Below are 22,525 nucleotides of genomic sequence, written 5' to 3' on the forward strand. Positions count from 1 at the left end.
CACTCATGCTAAAGCAATAAGTAAATATGTACAATCATGACAGCACGGGGGTCGGGGGGCGTCTGTGTCGCTGAGTTATCTTTATTCATTATCTTAGTTGACTTTAACAGCTCCTGGGCCTGCAGTAAAATCCATGAGTATAGCAAGGAGAAGAAAGGCTTGGCTCTGGGCAGGAAAGCAGAGGCCCTGGGAGCCAGCCATGGTTCTCGGGTTGTAAAATAAAATCTCTAGACCAATTGGACACTGGCCTGAGGCCATGGCAGTGATTAATGCCAGAGTTGTAAGAGTGCTGTCCGGGAGCAGTCAGCCAGGTGTCACAGTGTGTGTGTGTGTGTGTGTGTGTGTGTGTGTGTGTGAACGGGTTTTGTTTTTCTTTTCTCTTCAAAGTGGCTTAATATGAAACACATCATTTTCAGTTGTTTTGGCATCTAAAATAAAATTAAAAACTCATTTACTTTTTCTCTTTTGATTAAGAACTTAAGTAACTTTACAGAAGAAAAGCCTAGGTAACATGATACTCCAGACCCCTGACATCATTTTGTCTCCCCAAATCTTTCTTCATATATATTGGTACTTTTTTTTTTTAAACACAGGTGTAATTAGTATAGTAGACAAACAGTTTTGGGTTCAACTTTTTTCACTTAACCTTATTTTGTGTAGACATTTTCAGAATTATTGGAAACATGTGTTTGGGTGTTTTTTTTTTCTTTCTTTCTTTCAGCTGTGTTCTGTTACATTGATCCACATGGTCTGCTTAGTCATGTCTTGTTTGTGGGAGATGTGAGCTGGTTTTCATGGTTTTGTTGTTATGAACGATGCCACTTCCAGCATTTTTGTTTAAATTCTTTGTTTTCTGTCTTTGGGTTATTTTTAAGGATTACGTTCTCCAAGACAAGGGCCATGTCTTTTCAATATTATAAAAAGTTGCTTACGTTTTGCTCATCAGCGATGGAGAAGTTAACTTGCTTTTCAACATCACTGGATGTGCCAGTTACTTATCTGTGTTTCTTTGCTCCGTACCAACCTTACTGTCATCTACTTCATGATGCTGGAGCTTGAGGCCTGCAAACTCCATCTCCCAGGATTCACTTCTGCCTGGCTCCGTACTTCGTACAGTCAGTAGAAGGTGCCAACAGGAAATTAGAAAGAGAAGGAGAGGGTACCATAGTTCCCTTTCTTTTGGCGGTATCTCCAGAAGTGATGTCATTTCTAGATAGCTTTCCCCTGGTATTCCCAGCATCTATTTAGGCATTGCCAGAGACAAGAATGAAATGCAGTTCTGTGTAACTGTAATATTTCTGCCCCCTTTTCATTTCATCACCTGCTTCCTAGCTACCTTTCCTTGTCTGATTTTCAGCTGGCCGAACAATATGTTTTTTCCATATCAAATGTTTTGTCTTTGAAATCCTAGCCTGGCTGGCCTTCCTTCCTCCTTTCCTTCTTCCCTCCGTCCTTCCCTCCCCTCTCTCTCTTCCTTCCTTCCTCTTCTTCTTCTTTCATTTGTTTGTTTTAAGGAAGATTCTCACCATGTAGCCCTGGCTGGCCTGGAACTCACAATGTAGCCAAGGCTGTCCTCAAACATACAGAAATCCTCAGGCTTCTGCCTCCTGAGTGAGTTCTGGGATTGTTGGGCTGTTCTACCATGGCTGGCTTCCTGTCCACCTTTTGAAAAAGATGTTTATCATTAGTTGTTCTGTTCTCCTCTGTTCTGTTTACTGATGATTTTAATAAATATTTTAGTTAGACCTCTGTGCCATTCATGTTCAGAGAGAAACAAACAACGGAATCCTGTCAATTTCTTATTCAGCCAAGAGCCTAAAACTTAGCTTTGTTCCTCCCTTTGGAAACTTTTCATTTTTCATCTACCGACGATTCTTTCCTTGCTTCCTTCTGTTGTTCTCTATCATATCCGTGACTGACACCCTGTTTTTCTAGAATTGTAATTTTAAAGAAAAAAATATTGAGACTGGAGAGATGGGTCAGTGAAAGAGCACTGGATGTTCTTCCTGAGGACTGGGATTCAATTCCCAGCACTCAACTGGTGGCTCACAGCCACGTGTGACTCCAGTTCCAGAGGATCTAACACCTGCTGTTGGCACACGTGCAAAGACACACACGCAGGCAAAACACACACACACAAAAAGAAAATAAACCCTTTTAAAAAGCTAACTCTCAAAGGGGTTTTTGTTTGTTTGTTTGGTTGGTTTTTTTGAAGACAAGTGTCTTTCTGTACAGTCCTGGCTGTCTTGGAATTCACTATGTAAACAAGGCTGGCCTCAAACTCACAGAGATCCTCCTGTCTCTGCCTCCTGAGTGCTGGGATTATAGGAATACACTACCACACTGTCTAACTAGTATTTTTTTTTGTTTTGTTTTGAGACAGGGTTAATCTGTGTAGTCTTGACTGTCCTAGACTCACATTGCAGACTAGGCTGGCTATGAACTCACAGAGATCCGCCTGCCTCTGCCTCCCTGAGTGCTGGGATTAAAGCTACCACCACTGCCATGGCCGCCGCCACTGCCACCTACCAACACCCGGCTTTAAGATTTCATAATTTTCCTGAAAAAAATTACACCTTTCCCAATTGTAGATATCTATTGGTTTGCTCTACCTAAACAGATATTTCTTAGATAACTTTCCTTTTTCCTGTCGAAGCCCACTTGCCTGGTTGTAAACTAACCAATTCCTATATGGCAGGAATAGGCCGTGACTGAACCAGGCCAACCAGCACGCTCCACGTTTACTCCCACTTTATGCGGAACTGTCATTGCCTTAAAGTTTCACAGTCGATGACAAACTGTCCAGGTTGAAGTGGCTTTAGGACTCAGATATGGGACAGATGAGATGTTCCCTGTACATCCTGGTTCAGTGGCCAGCCCCACTCAGTTCCCAAGTGAACCAGTGTCAGGAGGAGGGTAGCTACAGAGAGAAGAAAGGAAATGGGTCCAGATGGCCTTGCTGAGCTGCAGGAGCACCCTGTTTTTACGCTTGCCTTACCCATGGCCTTACCACTTACACCAGCAATACTCTGTTACCGGCGCGGTTCATCAGAGCTGAGTTTTCTCGGGTTGTCCTGTGAGACTGACAGACCAAGCACGTATTCACTTTTATTAAAATGTGTAAACTTAGGCCTCGCGTCACGGTGCACACCCGTAATCCCAGTACAGGCAGAGGAAGACAGTGAGTTCGAAGCCAGCCTGGTCTACAAAGCAAGTCCAAGGACAGCCAAGGACACACAGAGAAACCCTGTTTCAGAGAGAGAGAGAGAGAGAGAGAGAGAGAGAGAGAGAGAGAAGTTAAGCATTTGTTCAATAATTATAATTATCGAAATACAATTCAGTAATTGTAATACTTGTTATCATTTATTATATACTACATGCCATCACATTTCAAAGCAGTTAAAAACGCATCATTCAACATGCTTCAGAGAAGTAACAATACTTCAATAAACATCTTACAAGAAACAGAGTTACTTTATGAAATCTTAAAGCCGGGTGGGTCGGCGCATGCCTTTGATCCTAGTGCTCAGGGAGGCAGAGGCAGGCGGATCACTGTCAGTTTGTGGCCGCCGCTTTCATTTGTAAGGTGTCCTTTAGCTCCATCACTGCAGGAAAGGCTGTGGGGTGAAAGATCTTTTTTAGGCAGAGCCTCCTACCTTATAGGGCCTTTCCTCAGAAACAGACTCTACTCCTCAACACACTCAGAACAGTTCGGCCTTTGTCTCCAATGCCTCCCCCCTTAACTCATATTCACTTCCTACCCTGATAAATGTTTTCCCAGTGAGGACACGTAATTCACCTCAGGGTGCAGCAGAAAATAAGTCACCTTGCCAAAGACTCCCGGTAGGAAAGGGAGAGGTGGGTTAATGGATCAAGCTAGTCCGTGAAGCCCCGGGTCTTTTGATGACACCAACTCTCAACAAGAGCACTGGAAGATGCTACACAATGTCTGAGTTAGGTCTAAAAGGATTGCAGCTCTTGCTGTTGCCCTGGGAACCCCTTCCAAGAGGCTTCTGCTCCCATGTGACAGGCTTGCTATGCTGGGAGCATCATGTGGAGAAAATATGGGACAGCTGGAAAGGTCCAGAAGCCCCAGTCCTCTTGCTCCCAGCTGTTTGGCTCTTCCCAGACCCCGCCCCAGCCGTGTTCTGAGGACAATACAGGAAGAACCCTCAGTGGCTTCTGCCTGACTGACCCAGCCAAACTCAGGTGAGTGAGTAAAATGCCCAATATCATAGGACAATACTGAGTTTGGAGCAGCTCAGTAGCTAGTTGTAACCGTGGTAGGTAAATAGTTTATATGCACTCCATCATGCAATGTCTCTCCCATACTCGAGGGACGTAGAGCCTGCTGGGCGGAGTTACCAGGCATCCTGCCCTAGCTCTTAAGATCTGCCATTTGGTCATTAGCGCTATGTTTTGGATAAGCTATTCTCTTGGATATCGCGATGCTGTATTTTAATTAGTTAATTCATTCATTACTTTATTCATGGCTTTTTGAGACAGGGTCTCATTATGTAGCCCTGGGTGGCCTAGCACTTGCTCTGCAGACCAGGCTGGCCTCATAAGTGCTGGGACTATAGACATGCACCAGCATGCCAGCTTTAGATGTATTTTAGCACATTTTTTAGCTTCTTTCTTTTCCTTCCTTTTTTTGTTCTCCTTCCTTCCTTCCTTCCTTCCTTCCTTCCTTCCTTCCTTTCTTCTTCCTTCCTTCCTTCCCAGGATTTCTCTGTGTAGCCTTAGCTGTCCTAGACTCACCTTGTAGACCAGGCTGACCTCAAACCCACAGAGATCCTCCTGTCTCTGCCTCTGTTTCCCTGAGTGCTGGGATTAGAGGTATGCGTCACCATGCACACCAGCTTGGATGTTGTATTTTAATTAACATTTTGATATAGATTTGGCTTCTTATTGATATATTTGCCATTGTAAATGATGATACATAGACTTTTATTAAAGTATTTGTGTGTGTGTACCTACATTCTTAGTTAGGCCTTTTCTGAAAAATTAAAGTTTTTATTTTAAGATTATTATCAAGCTGGGAGTGGTGGCACACACCTGTGGTCCCAGCACTCATGGAGGCAGAAGCATGCACATCTCTCTGGGTTCAAGGGCAGCCTGTTCTACAGAGGAGTCCAGGACAGCCAAGGCTACACAGAGAAACCCTGTCTTAAAAAACCAAAATGAATGAATGAATGAATGAATGAATGAATAGATTATTATCAGTGGCTGGAGAGATGGCTCAGAGATTAAGAATATTGGCTGTTCTTCCAGAGGTCCTGCGTTATATTTCCAGCAACCAAGTGGTGGTTGCTGGAAATATAACCACCTACTGTGAGATCTGGTGCCCTCTTCTGGTGCACAGGTACACATTCAGGCAGAATGCTGTATAAAGACTAAATAAGAAAAAATAAATAAGAAAAAAAAAGATTAGGCTAGTGAGATGGGTCATTCGGTAAAGACATCTGTATTACAAGCCTGAAGACTCCCCCCATTCAATCCTTGGAACCCTGCAAAAGTGGAAGGAGAGACACAAAATTGTCTTCTGACCTCCACACAAGTACTGTGGCAGCATACATTTAGTTGTGTGAGAGAGTCGTCTCTTGAATTATTTATAAATCCATAGCAGACTATTGTAATGATATCAACACCTGTACACTCCAGATCCATTTCTGTCATTGGGATGACTTGTTGCCTATTAGAACCAACCATCTTCTTTGACCGGCCCTTATCCAGTCCTCAACCACTGATCTGCCTTTTCTGTCTGTTAAGTCTGTCAGTTCCAGCACTAAAGTGGATCCTACAGTATTTTGGATTCACCTTGCTTCCTTCCTCTTCTCTCCCCTTTCCTCTTTGTTGACCTAGCTTGGCGTTATTTATTTATTTATTTTTTCATTCATTGTAATTCCCTAGAGAGAAATGCTAGTCATACCCAACAATATGTCATTTACTTATGAATTTGTTGGACCATTCATCCTTTAGCAGGCACGGGTTATTTCCAGGTGTCATCTACTATGACTAAAGCTGTTGTGAGCGTTTTGGGTTTAGGCTTTCCTATGTATTCAAGTCTTCATTTCTCTGGGGTAAATGCCCACAAGTGTAATTGCTGGGTTATGAGGTAGGGTAGCTGCATCTTCAGTTGGTTTACTTATTTTTAAGAAACTCTCAAACTGTGTTTTTAGACAAGTGATGTCATTTCCTATCCCCAGGAGTGATATATGAGTGATCTAATTTCTATGCATGCCACCTGAGTTTGAATAATACTTTAAACACAGCTTCCCAGATTAGACCTCCCTCCATGGAATTTTTTTTTTTTCAACAAAACCTAGACCTCTACTATCTGGGTAGATTCCCAGGGGTAGGATGGGGCATGGCAAATTGAAAAGAAGGTGAAGAGGCAGCGGGCATCTAATTTTAACACCCAGTGACTGCTGTCTTATTTTGGGTCCCTGACACCTTGTTTTAACTGGTTTCTATTGTAATTTTATCAGTAATCGCTTTCCCTTCAGGTAATCTCTTCAAAGCCACTGAAAAGCTAGAAGAGCAAGAAGCAATCGATTAGCTGGGACCTCAGAAGGACTTTAGGAAGGGCTCGGAGATCATTGAAAGGTAACAGGGTTTTAGCTATAGCTAAGCAGTCAGATCCATTTTTACCAAGCAGCTGGTTTTCAGGGCAGATGCCCTAGGTGAGGGTGATTCCTTTAATGAAGCCTGGTAGTTTAACATCTCTTGATATCTCTTGTGCAGACATGGCTCCTTCTACAGCCTTTGAGGCAGACATCACACATGCAAGGAAGACAGAAGCAGGAGTTTGCCTTTCAGCAGTGTCTGCCTCAGTTCCAAGGTGTTCAGATCTTTAATAGACTGCTGCCTGGAGAAAGAACTTAAGAGCTAAATTTTAAGTGCCAAAATTACTTCATTTCTTATGCTATTGTATGTTAATACTAATTACTATAATGTGGATACTAGCTTAAAATGGTTTTCTATGTGTAAGAATCCTGCTTTATATACTTTCCTAGCCTGAGAGTTGCTGCTGCCTCTCCTACATACCTTATCTTTTTATAGCTTAAAACTTCTATCGAATTGATTACCTTCACTGAGAATAGCAGCGGCCTTCAATCACTTCAGGGTTGGGTTGTATGACTGTCAAGGTGAAAACAGCAAACTGATCACTAAAGTAGAGTTTCCATTTTGGCAGAGCACCCTATACTTAAGGCCCCTCACATCCTCCTCCCTGCCTTTTGCTTTCCTCTCTCTTTCTTTTCTTCCTATGTAGCCCATGTGTGACCCCATGTCTCAGTTAGCTTGGCTTAATCTGCCAAGTGCTGGGGTGACACTATTTGCCATAGTGCTTAACTGTTTTGCAAGGCAGTTAAGGTCCCAGGTTGGCCTCAAACATGGCCTCCCCTCTGCCTTAGCCTTCCAAGTGCTGGAACCCTGTTCAGACACAAAGTGGTTTTGCTTAACACCTGCTCTTACAAAACTGTACGGGTTCAAGTTCATAATCTCTCTAGCACTTAGGTTCATTTCACAGGACGGAAGGGACAGTCATCAATAAGTAATATAAAGGAGACAGTAATGGCTCTTGTAGAAAATTTCAGCTACGATTTCTTAAAGGAAACGTTTCATTTACATTAATATATTACTTTAAGAATTTCCTAGCTGAAGGCCGGTGTGTTGGTGCATGTCTTTAATCCCAGCAAAGACATTAAGGTTCAGGGACAGCCTGGTCTACATAGTGAGTTCCAGGATAGCCAGAGATATGCTGTGAGCCCTATCACCAAACCAAACCAAACCAATGCAAAACAACCAAGAAAAGAATTTCCAAGCTGGGTGTGGTGACATCTTTAATCCAAGCACTGGAAGGCAGGGACAGGTGGCTCTTTTTGAAGGTCAGTCAGGTCTACATAGGGGGTTTAAGGCCAGCCAGGGCTATATAATGAGACCCTGTCTTGAAACAAACAGACAGATAGACAAACAAACAAGCAAACAAACAAACAGGCTAACATACAATCTGTATGTTGATTTGTATAAAATGAGGTAAATCAGTAGAGGATGTGTATCTATACTTTTTCTTCTTTAGTACTAACAGGGGAGAAAAATCGTATTTCTGTAAATGGTTCCTGCATGCTACTGTTTTTGAGACAAGAACTACCAATTTACCCCCAGATGGGACCCTGAGAACTTGATGTTATTCTCTACCACTGAATCATCTTTAAGTCACCCTTCGTCAGAGTGCAAATGTGGGCACTTGGCATTGTTCTGATTATTCAAGGCATGCTGGTTCCTGGTAATAAGACAGGAAAAACATCTTGTCAATTAGCTCAAAATGAACCGCTACAGATGACTTTCCAATTTATTACTTTTTTTTTTTTTAAACAAATCTTAGCTTGTTTATTCTTCTAACAGACCTGTAAGGCAGGGATTTTATACTCTTCTTATTTCGTAGACCAGGACCCCAGGTCAGAAAAAGTAGATGAATTGCCATAATCACAGACATGCAAAAGCTAGCACAAGGGCCTAGAGGTTACAATTCCAATCTCAGTGCCTTTTCTTTCAAAGCTTGGTGGAAAAAAAAAAAAAAAGGGAAGCCACACTCCTAAGGAGGAGACTATAAGATATACTTTTTATGCTCAAAATTAACAGACTGCTTTCATATTATCAAAAGTAGATTCAGCATACGGCAGTTGGATTAGTACACAATTGCATTACTTTACTTTTTCTGAAAAAGGAAAACTCTTGTTTCTGTCCAATCAGAAGATCTGAATAAATATAAAAATAAAATAAGTATAAAATAAAATATAAAAAAATAAATATCTTCAAAATACTAGTCAGAGCCGGATGTGGTGAGACATGCCTGTAATCCCAGCACTCAGGGAGGCAGAGGCAGGTGGATCTCTTTGAGTTTGAGGCCAGCCTGGTTTACAAACTGAGTCCAGGACAGCCAAGGCTACACAGAGAAGCACTGTCTCGAAAACAAAACAAAACAAAACAAAAATCCTAGTCAGACAGTGTTGGTAGTGTACTCCTGTAATCCCAGCACTGGGGAGGTTGAGGCAGGAGGCTGTGAATTTCAAAGCCAGCCTAGGTTACACAGCAGCATCACAACAGCAATATAATTAGTCACATTGCATGTTATCTTAAGCCAGACTTTTCCAGAACTTCAGCTACCCTCAAATTATTATTACATTTAATAAATAAATAAATAAATAAATGAAGTTTAATTAAATAAATAAAGCATTTGGAGAACAGCTTGTGGGAGGTGGTTCTTTTCTATTCTCTTGGTCTCAGGGATCCAACTCTTGTTTCCATATCTCATAAGGCGATGCAAACCCCTGAGTCTATTTCTCCTACTTTCTTCCCTCATTGGATTTTTTTTATCACTTTAAATAACTCACTGCCTCCCTGCATTGGATGGATTCCTACAATACTAGCAAGCTGTGCACTCGGCCTGGGAGGGGTTTATAAATCCTGCGACTCCTTTAATTTAACAGCCTGGCTAACTAACTGAGTGCAGCAATGGGTTTCTGTACCCCTGGATGAATGTCTGCCGTCAGCCCATATGACCATGGTGTTAGCAAACATTTGAGGCCACAGATCATTGCACAAGCAGGCACTGTATTAGAGTATTTAATTTCATTGCTTTTCCCAACTGATTTCCAACTATACCCAATTTATTTTATTATTCCTTGTGTATATATATATATATATATATATATATATTTCTCAGAATGTTAAAAAGCGGAGGAGAGATGAACAAACTAAAGGAGAAGAATGAATTCTGTAAATATTAAAAGACTGTCCAAAGACGGAGAGAAGTGTGTGCTTACATTTGGATTTCCTACCTTTCCTTATTAATTTTTAAAGTTTCACCTTGGCTTTTGTATTTAAGTTTTAAACTTTTTTACTTCTTACTGTGTGTCCTATGCTACACATTCCATGATAAACACTGGCTGGGATCTTAACTTAGGCTTGATTTAAAATAGAAGTACTTAGGAATCTGACCAAGGGTGAGGGGGGTTACACTTACACTCGCAAAGCGCATTCTTTTCTCATGCCTTCCTCGGTCTATTGCCCTGGGCAATAAATTTTACGGTAAAATAACCAGTTTAATATTTGCTGTTTTCTTTTGGTCTGCTGCTACATTGTTGGCAAAGTGACAGAAAATTTAAAAATGGAACCCAGTATATCGTATGTATATTTGAGGAATGTGTGTGGCACAGAATATCTGTGCAATCTACTGTTCTCTCTCTCTCCAGTTGTTATAAGCAGACAAGGAATTAGTGAACTTTTAAAACTGGATGAGTGGAGAGACCCGAGAAAAGCAAGTGGCAGTTCCTGAGCCTCCTGAAAATGCAAAGTTGGCTAACCGCTAACTAAAAACACTTTTTATTTTAAAAGGGAAAAGCAGTTCTCTTTTAAAAATACAAAAATTTGCTGTTTTAACCTATGTTCAGCTAATACTTTACATAGTAAGATGCTTAGAAAAGTCTCTGGTTGTCCTTATAGAACAGATCTTCATGAGGTGCTCCTCCCCCCTTTTCTCTCTTACCCATAATTTTTTTTTTTTTTTTTTAACTCTGGGTATGTTTGGTCTTGACTTTTCTAACATGTATCATTTTCACCCACAGCTTAAGACAGCTTTGATGTTCGTGGCACTACATACTGTATATAATGGTAGCCGGTGAAAGCAGCAGATCGGATTATGCTTAACAACATGTAGTTTGGATTATATAAACACTACAGAAGGAAGGGGGAAAGGACCCCTCTGTGTACACATTTTAGATTGCTAGCTTTCTGCCTGTGTAGAATGTTAAGCGCCCCTAAAGAGGCAGTGATGAAATTACTTCCTCAGTACCCTTGACTTCTGAAACTATAAAACCAAACCCTTTCCAACCCAGAATAAAGATGATGCAAGAGATTAGCATACCTGCTTTCTGTGATTTTTCTACTTGTTACCTAGGCAATTTTGAGGGTAGTGAGGAAGAAACTTGATTGCCCTCAAAGCTCAATTTAAGCAATTTTATTAAAGTTTGGAAAGATAACTAAGGATAGTCCAAGAAGAATGTGCAAAAATGTATGAATTTTATCCACCATCCACTCACTGTATCCATGACAAACAAGCCCAAAGCAGGACCTGTTATTTCCTTTAGGAGTTTCTCTTAACATCTGAGTATTTCAGACTGGAGTACTGAATTTTTGTGTTTTGTTTGGGTCACTGGGTTATCGTTGTCCTCTGGCATTGTTATCTGTGGTTCAAAGATTGATCAGTTTTACACACTGCATTTCGGGAGAAGTTAGTCAAACATCACCATGGTTTTTAACAACCAGGTGATTCAGAGCGGAAAAAGATGTCCATGACCTTCCTGGCTTAATAAGCTCTTACTTTCTTTGCATATTCATGTCCTGCCTTGCTTGAGGAAAGGCTGAGATACTTCTGCTGCTCAAATACAAATATAGTGATAATCAGGCCTTCGAACGTACGAGTGAAAAATACCCAGCACATTTCAGGCATCTTTTATTTATTATAGAGAGACTGAGCGGCCTTTTGCTTCCTGTCGCTTTTCACAGGAACTTTAAATACGAACACCATTCCTGCAGCTATCCTTATATTGGGAAGCTATACATGAGGTTGAAGTTTTTATAGGGAAACTTGTTTAAAACACAGTTGTCTTTAAAGGCTGGTTTGCCACAGCAAAGGTTAGGGGTCGCCAGTAAACCCATTTATAGCAACTTCTGTATTCTTCACTCAACGCACACAGATGGGCGGCCAGTGAGCAATTCCTGTTGGAATTTCTAGTTGATCCTTCTGCAAAGAAAGGGGGTCCAAAGGGCTTTGGGACTAGAGCCTCCTTCTACGTATAAATTGGCTGCCTGGATTCCTGGGAGGTTCTGGAGGTCCCAGGTCTCCCAGATCCCTAGGCCATTCTCGAACTTTTGTTCTGTTGGGAATAACATTTTGGAACTAGGGAGTTTAATTTACTGCCGCCAGCCTACTTAATAATAGTATCTTTGTCTGTGTTCCCCCCACCCCCCCCCCCGACTCCTCCTCCCAACGAGGAAGCTAGCCACCGGCCAGTGGACTTAGCCCCGACAACACCTCCAGGCAGGGTTCGAGGAGGCAGCAGACCCTCAGGCCTTGCTCACCGATCCCCGAGCACCCCAAACTCGCTTTCTGGGAACTAAAAGGTGCAGTGGGGCGAGATGCACTTTCCATCTTTAAGTGTGTTTGTTTGTGTTTAGTTAAGCGAGGGGAAGAGAAGCCAACAAAGCCACCCTAAGGCATCCGAGGAAACTTCAGCTTGGCTAATTGCTCCCATATGTCCTCCACGGATGCCTCCGGAGGGCAGCGGCTACTCTACTGATTTAAAAACGGCTAAAAAGGGGGAGGGGGCGACTAATCACACGCCGGGTCCTGTCCCACAGGGGTCCAGGCGAGGCCCCCGGGGAGCAACCTTCCCCAGGGAAGCTCGGCCCCGCGCAGGGACCACGCTGGGAGAGGATGGGGCGAGCGAAGGCGCCGGGCGGAAAGTTGGCTCGCCGCGCCCCAGCGGGTCCCCGAGCCCCGCAGCTCCGGCCGGGAGGGGCCCGGCGGGCGCGCCCAGGGAAGGTGCCTTCCGGAACACGCGCAAGGGCGGGGACTCGCGCTGCCAATGAGGTCCCGGTGTGGGCCGAGCGAGGCGGGGGGACGGGCCGGAGCGCTGCCTCGGCGGCGGCAGCTGCGGGAGCCCGGCTCGGCAGCCGCAGGAGCCGCAGCCGCCGAGCGCCCCAGCCCGCCGCGCCCCGAGGCCCGGCCCCCGGGGTGGGAGCCGCGCCGGAAGCTGGAAACTTTCCCGCCAGGTAACTCCCGGTGCCCGGGCGCCGCTGCGGGCCTCCGGGAACCCGCAGCGCGGTCACTTGCCGGAGTCGGCGGGGAGGAAGGGTCCCAGGGAGCAGCCCGGGGAACGAGAGCGAGGCTGGTGGGAAAGTTTCGGCATGTCCCCCCCCTCCTCCGCCGGGGAGAGCGGGAGCTTTCCGGGAATAGGCTCGGGCATGCCGGAGCTCCCGGCCTGGGACGAGGCGCCGCCGGGGAGTCGGTGCAGGCCGTTTCCTGCGCGCCGGGAGGAGCGGGTTGCAGCAGAGCCGGGCTGGGGGGTGGGGTGGGGGGCGCCCGGGATCACGCGGCGCCCACGGCTTTCCCAGCCGCCTCTCGCTCGGCTAGACTGGGCCTGGGCTGCGCCGGACACCTGGGAGAGGGAGACGTGCCGGCGGGGGTGCCTGGCACCGCGGGGTCTCGAACGTCGCTGCGGCGCGCGGGCCGCGAAGTTGCCGAGCGAACTTGAGCCGGGGAAACCCGTGTCGCCCGCTGTGGGCTGAAAGTGAGTGCTTGGCTCGCGCAGGCTGCGGCTCGCGGGTGCACGCACATTTCTCGCCTTGGTGGGGTTGGTGTTGGGGTGTGGACCTTGGGGATGGACCTCGAGGGTCTGTCGGTGCCAGCTGAGCGGAGGGTCGTGTCAGGATTGAGAGTCCCCTTGTCCTTGGGCGGCGAGTAGTTCCTTGGGAGGCGTCAAGAGGATGCGGGTTCCTCCCGAAGGACTTTTGGGTGGGTGTGGGGGGCTCCCCGGGCTCGGCGCGGCGGCTTTCCGGAACGGCTGGCCGGGAAGGAAGCCCTGGGGCATTGTGTAGCGAGTCTGCAGACAGCAAGATCTCTGGACCGGCGTTCCCAAAACTTAACTTGACTTATTGTGTAGAGGCTCCGGGGAGGAAATGCGGCCCTGGCCAGGTAGAAGAAACACGGCGCTGCGACCGAGGGCGGAGGACGCCGGGCTGTGACAGGCTTCTCCCGGCTGCCTCGGCTCCGGTGTGCCTGGAGCAGCGGGTATTACAGTTCCCCGCAGAGTGAACTCGGGGAGGTGAGGAGGGCACCTTCATCTTGAACTTGACCCCAGGAGTAGCGTCCCGGCGGGTTAAAAGGTAGAAGGCAAGCCGAGTCTTACTAAACCTGTAGAGAAGCTGAGATGCCGCTAGCTGCTGGTTCAGAGTCTTTTAGGAAAAGTCTCAGGGTGGCCGAGGTCGCGAACTCTAGAAATGCCAGCCTCATCAGACTACCGAAGTTAGCGTGCTGGGGGAGGGAAGATCTAACCTGGTTGGCTGGTACTGAGGATTGGTTCTCTTCGTGGTGAAAAAGAAGGGGGGTCTTGCGTGTCTGCTTTCACCAGATCCGCTACTCCCCTCTACACCCCCTCTCCCCTCCTTCTTGGGTCATCCTCATCCTGCCAGGCTGGCACTCCTGGGATGGGGGAGGGAGAGAGAGAAGAAAGCAGTTGAGAAGCTTCTCTGGGCAGCCCGGAGGTATTTCGGATGGGCTACTGGGAAGATTCCTGGATTTTAACAGCTGCTTCTTGATTGCTGGGAATGAAAGAATTTATGAGCGCCTGAGAGGTGCTCATTATGGCAGTGTTCTGAGTGTTTTGCTCATCTGGGCTACTTAAAAAGCTCACAGGGACTTCCCTACAATCTGCAAAGTTTGTGTCAGCCAGAATGCTTGTGGGTGTCAGTCAAAAAGCATCATAAATAGATCTTGGTGCCCGTACAATGAAAAGCATGCCTAGGAAAGGAAGTTTGGTGTCTGACTTTGTTCGGGATTCCTTCCTAGAGATTTTTGCTTATCAGCCAATCGGTGTTTCCAGGCTTCCCAGCTATTGTGATTCGGCAGTAAGGGATGAGAAATAGTGTCATTGATTTTGATGGAGGCAGGGAAGTCCAGAAATAAATTTAAGGTCATGTCCATGTTCCTGTCTTGCAATTCTGGTGCCACAAACTTAACTTTTGCTGGAACTCAAAAGTATTGATTTTCCTGCCTTTTTGGTTTAACCACCAGAATGTCTAAATTATCATAATTCATGTTCATTGTGGAGCTAAAACATAACTGATTTGTAGTCAGCCCTTTTCTGCTTCCCATAACAGCCAGAAGAACATTTTGACTCTTTAACCACATAGAGTTTGTTTGATGCCGTAGAGGGGTTTTGGTGCTGGGTGATTGAGGGCACAGTTGTAGAGACAATGGAATTACTTTGACTAAATCATCCATTTTTAGACAACTTCTTTTCTGGGTTGCTGATTAATTCTTTATCTCCCAGAGAACATTAAAAGCCCTGTCCCTGGGCTAGTAGAGCTATAATCCATATTATAATGAGGCTTGCCAGAATAGCTGGGAGGTTAGTTGGGTCTGTTTCCACCAGGCACTTCAAACTCAATCATAAAGATTTTGTTTCTGTTAGGATGAGAATTTCCTAGTTAGGGGAATAGGTTTATGCTCTTGTCCAACATATATGAGGCCTTATGGGGGGGGGCAAACTTTATTTTATATATTTGTTTTTTTTCAAGATAGGGTTTCTCTGTATAACAGACTTGTTTTGTAGATCAGACTAACCTCGAACTCACAGAGATCTGCCTGCCTTTGTCTCCTGAATGCCATCACTACGCCCCATCACTTTGTTTTGTTTTGTTTACGGAACCTTTAGTTTAACTTGTATGGGAATAAATTTACAGAGACAGAGTAGAGTGTGTGTGCGTGCACACACACACACACACACACACACATAGACACAGACATACACACTAGGGAGTTGTGTTAGTCTCTAGCATGGTTTTGTTATGACCTGAATTGTTTGTTTGTTTGTTTAACATAAGCTCTCACTATATAGTCCTGGCTGTCTTGGAACTCACTACATAGATCCCACTCCCCTCGGATTCCCAGATATCCACCTGCCTCTGCCTCCCAAGTGCCGGGATGAAAGACCTGTGACACCAAACCTGGCTCTGAAGTGTCTTTTAAGTGCTTATTTTCCTTGTAAAAACCAGTTGACAGAAGTGGTTGCCCTATAGGCCTGTTAAGCCTTCCTGGGATTTAGTTTTCTCACGGTCATCCCCAAAATGAAATCACATTGCAATCTTTTGACTGCAAGGGTTGGGGAAATCTAGGGCTTTTGGAGCCTGTGTTGTAATATTGGAACCATGTAACAGCAATTCGAGAGGGCTTCACTGCATATTTTAACCCTACTCCTCTCAGTGGAGTATGCCAGGGGCCAGGAAGTTAGATCAGTTTGCCTGATCTCACCTGTGACGGGCCATCTCACCCCGGAAGGTCCCTGACTCCCTATTCCTCCCTTTCATGTAAGCCGCCTGTGAATTTGCTGAAGCCCCACAGACAGAATGTGTGGCCGCCCCTGAGAGTGTTTCATTTATGGTTATTTTGGTTCCAGAACTGCGGAGCTTATAACTCTGGGCAGATAGGAAGGATTAAAAACAGTTCTCTAATAATGATAACTAAACATCCTCCCTAGGAGAGTTTTGGGAAGTCACACACTGACCAATCATTTGTTTACTTTCAGTTTCTTTCTTCTTTTTTTTTTAATCAAGTAGGCTTCAGGGTCTAGTATGATTTATATTTCAGATATGTATCAGTGATAACATTCCTGAGGAGATCCTCTCTCCAATCAACGTCTCTTTAAAAATAAGGATGAACATACCATTTGCCTTCATCTTGGCTTCCGTCAGGCTGTCTGAATAGCCCTTCCTTGGAGTCATGTGCCCTTCCTATTGATTAGTCTATAGATGGATATTGTTTTACCTCCCATGCTACATAAGTCTCTTCTTATGTTACTGGTTAAATTATGAAGCAGTAATAGGTTGCAATTGATGCATTTGCCTGTTTAGGAGTAGCAAGTGGGTGTGCATTCCAAAGTGATAGTGTGTGTGTAGGTGTAGGTCGGAGGACAACTTCTGGAGCTCTCTCCTACTGTGGGTTCATAGCAAGCTCTTTGAATCATTGAGACATCTCTCTGGTCCCATATAAGCTCTTTTATGACTGAGCAACTTGTTCATAGAAAGCATTTATTTGTTTTCCAGAAGGTCTTACTGTGTAGCCCAGCCTGGCTTCAGACTTGTGATCATCTTCTTGCTCTAGCCTTGTGTGTGCTGAGATTACAGGTGTGTGGCACAACTCATGGCTTCATGGTCAGCTTTTAACACTTACTCTTGGAGAGGTCTCTCTGTATAACATTAAGGAATGGTGTTTAAACTCAGAAGAAGATCCTTTGGTATCTGTTCTCTGACTGGTAAATCTGAAATGGTTGCCCTTTCCTTGGGAGCGGAAAGCAGAAGAGAACACTATGAAACAGTATTTCCTAGTAGAGTTGGAAGGCTGTCAGTGTACACAAAAGGGGACAGAAACAGAAGGGGGAGGTGTAGCTTTCCTTGAAGAAGGCTCTTAGAAACCTTATCTTGTGGTTAGTGAAAGGAGTTCTGGTTTTGTTTGCTGTGCTGCTGGTCAGTTGTCTTTGTAGAGTGAGTGTTGTGTTTAAGGTCCTCAGTGAGTGTGAGTGATCAAGGAGAATGTTCTAGAAAGAAGGATCCCATAGACAGAAATGACAAGGGCATGAGAAAAGTTGCAGAGACAGGTCACAGACCATGGATTTCAGCATGGATTTTGCCATTTACATGAGAGAATTTATTAGTCCCAATGTCTCCCAGCTACTACTGTTCATTGCAGATAAATGTGAACCCAGAATGTTCAGCCACCTAAGATAGAATCACAGTGACTCAGCAGTTTCTTTCCTTACCCAGCATACCCAGGATCACACACCTATCATGGATTGACTCATTGTCTCTGAGGGGTGGAGAAGAGCCAAAGAAGCAGTTAACGCTGTGGATGGCCTTTTTGCCCAAAGGATGGACTGAGGCAAAGTGGTTCATTATGCTGCATATAGTTTTGAAGACATGAAAGGCACCATGTCAAGATGCATATACTGATTGCATTTGTGCGGTTTAGAGTCAGTTTATGCCCATGTGGTCTACTCTTTCTCATGTCATATATGCATTCCCTGTGTTCATTCTTGGGCTGTTTTAATGACTCCACTGAAATCCATTACATATGTTACCCTAACCAGATAATCTATTTTGGTCTTTGATGCTTTTGAACAGAAATCTCCCTTCGCCTGTTGGAGCCCTTTGACTTAGATGGGGTGTTATTATTAAGTCACTGTGGCTTTGCACAGCCTCTGGCTCCAAAATCTCATATCATCAGGAAGCTGCCTCTTAGCCCTTAGTGCCAACCTGAGAGAAATGTGGAAAGAACGCAGATTGGCCAAACAAGAGGTCCAGTTGGCAGGCCCCGTTAAACCCACAAGATGGGACTGTGGGAGACAGTGTCCCACAGAGGAGGTTATTGTGGATGGAAGAGATGGGGAGTAAGAAAGCAAAAAAAGAGCTGGTCAGCACAGCACGATCTCTAGAAGTGGTATTGGCTGCCCTTGAAAGCGTCCCCAGTGGCGTAGGATATGAACATTCCTAATGTCTTTAATGACACATGTGCTTCTAGCTACTGCAAGTCTGGAAAGCACAGGCTTGGCCACAGTCTGCTGGGATTTAGTCACTGTGTGTATAGCCATTTGTATAAGGGGGTATCGAATTACTTCTGAAAACTTGGTGCCAGTCACAATTTCCATATAATCTGTTAAGATCCTCTCTCGCTGCCAGGCTTTGCTCTAAATTACTTGAGCTACATAGCATCAAATATTAATGTTTATTGAGTACTTGTCGATGCGGAACTAGATGTGTGAATTTCAAAAACAAAATCCATGGAAACGAAAGAGTAGCTCTTCTCTCACTGTCCTACACGCAGTGACACTGCTGCAGAGAGCAACCTTCCTTGTCCTGGCCTCCCTTGCCTCTTGTCACACAGGCCAGCCACCATCTTTGGAGTTGAGCCTGGCCTCAGTTGAAGGGTTCTTCTGCCTAGGCTTAGGCTCACGCAATGGCTCACGGGTGGGTGGCATTGCTGTAAAAAGCTCACAGCATTATTTCCCACCCTTCCTACCACAGTTCTGCTTTGTGTGTGTGTCTGTGTGGTGTAGCACTGGCTGTTCTGGAACTCACCCTGTAGACCAGGCTGGCCTCGAACTCGCAGAGATCCGTCTGCCTCTGCCTCCCAAGCGCTAGGGTTGAAGGTGTGCGCCACCACTACTACCCAGTCACAATTCAGCTATTGACTACTTGTCAGTTGACCACATATTCATGGGTAAGCAGGCTTTGTCACCAGCCCCAGGGAGAGATCTAGAGCTCGGGATAATTTTAGTAGAACGGCACCTGCTGTCGGTGACTGAATGGCGACCAGGTTTGTGGCACCGATTATGGCTTGCGTATCTGCAGCATTTCACGAAGCATGAAGTGGTCTAACCCAGTTCAAAGGCTGAAGGTGCCGAAAACCACAGTGGCTTCTTTTCAGCTGCTGAGAGCTGCCACGACGTATAACCTCTCTGAGGAGGATAGTATTTGTTAGTGCCTAAGACAGTGCTCGCCAGAGCAGTAGGTGACAGATTAGCCAGTATGGGAGAGAAGGAAATATCAGTGCTTTCCAAGGGGAAACAAAACAAAACAGCATTTTTGCTAATGTTTACATGTGGGTGGACACTGGCTGTGTATCAGTGCAGCACCTGTCATGGGTTGTGTGGGGAGCATTTTACAACAGAGTGGAGTTGACTCTGGTACCCTCATTCCCTTCTTGCCTTAGATAAGTGGTCCTCAACCCTCCTACTGCTGTGACTCTTTAATACAGCTCCTCATAAAATTATTTATTATTGTTGTTGTATTATTATTATCATCATTATTTTGGGAGACAGGGTTTCTGTGTGTAGTCTTGGATGTCCTGGACTTGCTCTGTAGACCAGGCTGGCCTCAAACTCACAGAGATCCGCCTGCCTCTGCCTCCCAAGTGCTGGGATTTACAGGTGTGCACCACCGTGCCTAGCCCATAAAATGATTTTTATTGTTACTTCATAACTGTAATTTGGCTGTTGTTATGAATCGTATTGTAGATATCTGATGTGCAGGATACCTGATATACGAGCCCTGTGAGAAGGTTGTTTGACCCTGGTGGTGGGGTGGGGAGGTGGAGACCCATAGGTTGAGAACCCCTGCCTTAAATGCCCTCTATCCGTTTACAAGGATTTATAGTTTATAGTCTCTGTTTTTAATTAAGCTGGCGCCCATAAAATGGAAGCCACTCTAAAAGGCTCTTGCAAAGAAAGTGTGGAAAAATGCTAATGGTACACAGCTGGAGTAAAGATAATGAGAAGGTATGAAGGATAAGAGCTTATTATAAAGTGGATAGGAACCTGGCTTTGGTAGGTTAGCTTAGTACAAGCTTTGCATACCAATTTATATCTTAATGAAAATGAAAATGATCTAAAATACTGGCCGAATCTAAGTCTCTTTAGATTCTTCAAATGTGGAATCCAGTCAGTATCTGCATATATGTAAACAAATGTACATGTGGATACAGTCTAACATGTAGGAATGAGAACAAGAAAGGCTAGATAGTAAGGGCTGAAGAACTGAACGCAGGTAAGAGTTAGGAAAGCAGATATAAAGTTGTTTTTCTAGTTCTAACTCTGTCACAGATTGATTGCTTTTGGTGGCATAAGTGCATAAAAATGTGTTCAATACTGAAAGTATAAAATCTAGTGTGGGCTCCAAAGCTTTCGTTCCAAATGGCCGCTGTAAGCCGTGCTTGTGTGGTGGGGCATACTTTTAATCCCAGCATTTGGGAAGCAGACACAGGCAGATCGCTGAGAGTTCGAGGCCAACCAACTCTACATAGTGAATTTTAGGAAGACCTTGTCTCAAAAGCCTCCCTATCCCCCCAAAAAGTTCACTGAGATGTATAGACTTTGAGTCTGGTTAATTCTGGTGCGTATTTTTTTTTTTTTATTTGCAACTCCTGCCACCCCCACTGAGACAGGGTTTTTCTCTGTGGCCCTGGCTGTCTGTCCTGAAACTCATAGAATAGGCTGGCCTCCAACTCAGAGGTGTGCCTGCCTCTACCTCCTGTGTGCTGGAATCTGTGCAACTTTTTAAAGTAATGAGGTTTTAAGAAATTTAAAAACCTTAAATTAAAAAAATCAAATTTAATACAAACGTGTGATTCATAACACTAGTCTTTTATTATTTGTAAATTATATATAGCTTATAATATGTTTAATCTTTTTTACTGAGAGGTCTGCATGATCACAGAAGATTTAAGAATACCCTTTAAGCCACTTATATAACGCTGTTTTTTTTTTTTTTTTTTTTTTTTAAAAAAGATTTATTCATTTTGTTTTGTTTTGTTTTCAAGACATGGTTTCTCTTTGTAGTCCTGGCTGTCCTGGACTCACTTTGTGGACCAGGCTGGCCTGGAACTCACAGAGATCCACCTGCCTCTGCCTCCCTGAGTGTTGGGAGTTTTTGGACATGTATGCACCATGTGTGTGCAGGAGCCCACCCAGACCAGAAGAGGGCGTCAGACCTTTTGGAATTGGAGTTACAGGTGCTGGGAACCATGCCCAGTCCCTCTGGAAGAGCAGAGCAGTAAGTACTCTGAGCTCCTGAGCCTCCTTCTGGTCTCCTACACTACCCCGGCCCCCATTACTTGCAGCTAAAAGCATTGTAGCTGGTCGAGGACAGATAAGGGCAGTAGCCATGCCCGTTTTACTTTAAACGGACAAGACTCCTTATTGTCTAGTCCCTTATGTGAATTTTGCCTTTGATAAGGCTCTTTCTCTCCTCTCTTCCCCAAACTGAAAATTGCATCAATCCTTAGGACACAGCTCAAAGAAACAATTTATCATGAAAATTTCCCCTCTCTGTCTTTCACATTTCACTGACTCCTTCCCCACGCCTCACCCCTTAATCTTCCTGCACATTGCCTGTGCATTTATTCAAATATTTTTCTCCTTTTGCCTTTTATAATTAAGTTGTTCACCTGTTTGCCTGTTATAAGCTCCCCTTTCCTCCAGCCCCCAGTTTTCAAGACAGGGTTTTTCTGTGTTGCAGAGCCATGGCTCACAGAGATTCACCTACCTCTGCCTCCCATGTGCTGGATTAAAGGTGCTGCCATAGGCTTGGCGTGTTGTAAGCTTTTGGATGGTGGGGGTCTTGCCTTAGTCACGTAAAAAAAAAAAAAAAGTAATTATTTACTTCTTCTTTGGAATAAAGAAATAGAGAATATGTTTTAAAATTTTAAATGGATTTGTTTATTTATGTGCATGGGTATGTCGTGTGTGTGTGTGTGCGTGCACCACTTTCATGTCTGGAGTCGGTGGAGTTGAGAAGAGGGTGTTGGATCCCTGGAACTGGAGTTATGGATGGTTGTGAGCTGCCCTGTAGGTGCTGGGTCCTCTGCAAGAACAAGCACTCCGAACTGCTGGGCCAGCTCCAGAACCTGCAGTTTGTTTGTGTGGTTCGTTGGTTTTGGTTTTTTCAAGACAAGGTTTCTCTGTGTAGCCTTATCTCTCCTGGACTCATTTTGTAGTCTAGGCTGGCCTGGAACTCACAGAGATCTGCCTGCCTCTGTCTCTCAGAGTGCTGGGATTACGGGCTTGCGCCACCGCGACTGCCTTGACCTACAGTTTTTAAATGTCACCGTGCACCAAGTACTCTGGGTGGCTCTCCCACTTCCAGAGCTCAGTGACCTCAGGAGAGCAGAGAGCTGTGCGTAGGCTGC

The 22,525-nt window shown here is 44.8% G+C and overlaps 1 protein-coding gene across 6 annotated transcripts in view; it reads left to right on the forward strand.

Annotated features, from left to right (window-relative positions):
* Positions 1 to 12,704: 12,704 nt before the first annotated feature.
* The window catches only part of Tanc1 (tetratricopeptide repeat, ankyrin repeat and coiled-coil containing 1), a 226,287-nt gene continuing 216,466 nt past the window's right edge, over positions 12,705 to 22,525 (forward strand). For 4 of the 6 annotated variants that reach the window (XM_021638947.2, XM_021638975.2, XM_021638983.2 and 1 more), the window contains exon 1: positions 12,705 to 12,840. The gene's annotated coding sequence lies outside the window, so the exon portion shown is untranslated. Of the gene's footprint in view, positions 12,841 to 13,230; positions 13,359 to 22,525 lie in introns of those variants that run through there. The other 2 variants (XM_021638956.2, XM_060390217.1) reach the window with 2 other exon arrangements.

This window comes from Meriones unguiculatus, chromosome 8, assembly GCF_030254825.1.
Source record: "Meriones unguiculatus strain TT.TT164.6M chromosome 8, Bangor_MerUng_6.1, whole genome shotgun sequence".
Classification (NCBI taxonomy): domain Eukaryota; kingdom Metazoa; phylum Chordata; class Mammalia; order Rodentia; family Muridae; genus Meriones; species Meriones unguiculatus.